The sequence below is a fragment of the Bison bison genome, unplaced genomic scaffold (genome assembly GCF_000754665.1).
Source record: "Bison bison bison isolate TAMUID 2011002044 unplaced genomic scaffold, Bison_UMD1.0 scf7180017861807, whole genome shotgun sequence".
NCBI classification, from domain to species: Eukaryota; Metazoa; Chordata; class Mammalia; order Artiodactyla; family Bovidae; genus Bison; species Bison bison.
The window spans coordinates 1-2,384 of record NW_011492379.1 but is presented as its reverse complement, the minus strand read 5'-3'; the positions used below and the strand labels follow the sequence as shown (position 1 = coordinate 2,384).

At 48.3% G+C, this 2,384-nt stretch overlaps 1 long non-coding RNA gene across 2 annotated transcripts in view; it reads right to left on the bottom strand.

Moving 5' to 3' along the window:
• LOC104983149 overlaps window positions 1-2,378 on the bottom strand; it is a 30,159-nt gene extending 27,781 nt beyond the window's left edge. Inside the window, exons 1-2 of one of the 2 annotated variants that reach the window (XR_824599.1) lie at window positions 1,957-2,378; window positions 1,207-1,311 (exon numbers count right to left, since the gene is read on the bottom strand). This is a non-coding gene — a long non-coding RNA (uncharacterized LOC104983149). Of the gene's footprint in view, window positions 1-1,206 lie in introns of both variants that reach the window. The other variant, XR_824598.1, reaches the window with a different exon arrangement.
• Window positions 2,379-2,384: the final 6 nt, after the last annotated feature.

The following is a 2,384-nucleotide window of genomic DNA, read 5'->3' as shown; positions in this document are numbered from 1 at the left end:
ATCCATACATGACCACAGGAAAAACCATAGCCTTGACTAGACGGACCCTTGTTGGCAAAGTAATGTCTCTGCTTTTCAATATGCTATCTAGGTTGGTCATAACTTTTCTTTCAAGGAGTAAGCATTTTTTAATTTCATGGCTGTAGTCACCATCTGCAGTGATTTTGGAGCCCCCCCAAAAAATAAGGTCTGACACTGTTTCCACTGTTTCCCCATCTATTTCCCATGAAGTGATGGGACCAGATGCCATGATCTTCGTTTTCTGAATGTTGAGCTTTAAGCCAACTTTTTCACCCAATGTAAAGATAACCTCTAAGAAACCCCAATTCACCCTCAGGGGAAGGAGGCCACCTTGTCTGAACTACCACTGTCCCTCCAGGAAAACACACTCTTGGTACCTACTCTGCTCAAAATGGTCTCACCACCATGGGGAAGGAACAAAGGTATCTGAGAGCTTGCATAAGAATAAGGCCCTCCTTTGACAAGGAGATTATCCATGAAACTAGTTCTTGGGCTGTGCAACAAAGGGGCTCCACAGTACAGCTGTGAACAATCTAGGTAGCACACAAGTGTGCTTGTTTCCCAGACTACAGCCGTGCTACAAGTGTTTAGCTTGAAAAACACAAAAAGCTACAGGCCATTGGAACTATTCTGAAACGCAAAGATGTGGCGCTCCACCCTTTTTACAGCATGTAAGTTACTCATTGTGATGTACTGCACTTTTTAAGGCGTGAAACATCACTACAGTGGCCCCGGAGACAACACAAGACCCAGGTGATCCATGACCATCTTGACAGCACAAGCCATGCAATGACAGAATCCAGAAACAGCTGCAGCTGCTGAACCCATGATGATGTCTCTGGCTTGAGGCTAGGAACACAAGAGACCACAGTGTTGCTGCACCAGCAGGCCACAAAACAAAAAGACCCCTGTGACAGAAAGCCTCTCCTGTCCTTAAGACAGCACCCGCTTATGTGGGCAACTGACTCCTCTGTTTTCACCGGGTCCAGCCCACTGAATTCCAGGAAAAACTCCTAAACTTGGGAAAGGATAGGTGGGCTGGATATAGAGATAACATGTGGATATCCTGAGGCACACCTTATGCCATGCACACAGGGAGAACATGGAGAGATGTTTTCTGTTTGCCTCATACATCCCCTTTGCCTCATAATTGGCCACCAGGACAAGACAGGACATGATACCAACCACTTGTGGATCTGGAATTCCGCCACAGAGGAAACTGATTATGGGAGAGGAAAACTGTTGGATGGTCCATAAATCTGCCACTGTTGTCCTTCGCTCCAAATGCACCTGAAGGAAACCAAAGAAGTCCATGAAACCTGACTGAAAAACTTATCCATCCACCTGCTTACTCACCCATGGGTTCAACCACCATTCTGGGCATATTTCCTGCTGTTCAAGCTTTCCTCACTTCCTGCCATCCACCCGCATCAGGAAAACATGCTGGACCTTCCCATCAACATAGGATTTTGATCTCCTTGGAAAGGCACTAAGGCTCCTTTCAGATTCAGCCTCCCAACACCAGTGCACACTCACACACAAAACGAAAGAAACAATACAAGAAGGGTCCATCAGCTTGCCCAAACTCCTGGACACTATGCTCATTTACTTCTTCAAATATCAGGAGAAAACTACGTAGCATCCTATTCCCCAGGAGAACATGAAAGACAAGTCTGGCTGAGGTCATAACTCCTGTTCTGAATCTGAACAAAAACAATTTGTTTTCTCCAGGGGACTATGCAATAGGCAGACAGAGGCCTGATGAACTCAATGTCACCCAGAGGCCCACAAATGGCTTTTACTTTCTCTGCCATGGAACTTTCACCCACAGCAAAAGATAACAGCTCTGGACAGTCTCATGCAACCAGAGACAACACATGGTCTCTAGCCATCCCCCGAGGATGGGAGATGCAGGCCCTTTCCCCCATGGCTCACCTCCACATCACAAGGCCGTCACCCTCGGCTTGCACACTGTGGCTGCTCACGCCCCAGGGAGAAAATCAATGTGACCCTGGCCCTTCGATCCCTCTGGGAGCCACGTGCTGGACCTCAGTTCCGATGAGGAGACGGTAGTGATGGCTCACTCATTTTGTTCAGATTTCCAAGGAATGCATTTGTGGGAGTCATCATCGATCCAAGCACGTGTGCTCTAGGTGCTGCATGAGCAAAGTCACCACCTCCATCCCAGGAAGGTCAGTGAGCTTGATCAGGTCAGCATTCAGGACTGTGCAGATTGCAGCCTTGGGGCAGCCAAGCTTCAGGCCCTGGGACCTTGCATGCCCCAGGGAAACCCCAGAAGGTGAGGCTGTGAATCCCATGCCCAGATCCCTGGAGCCAAACCACTAGGTCTCCTTGAAGAAAGG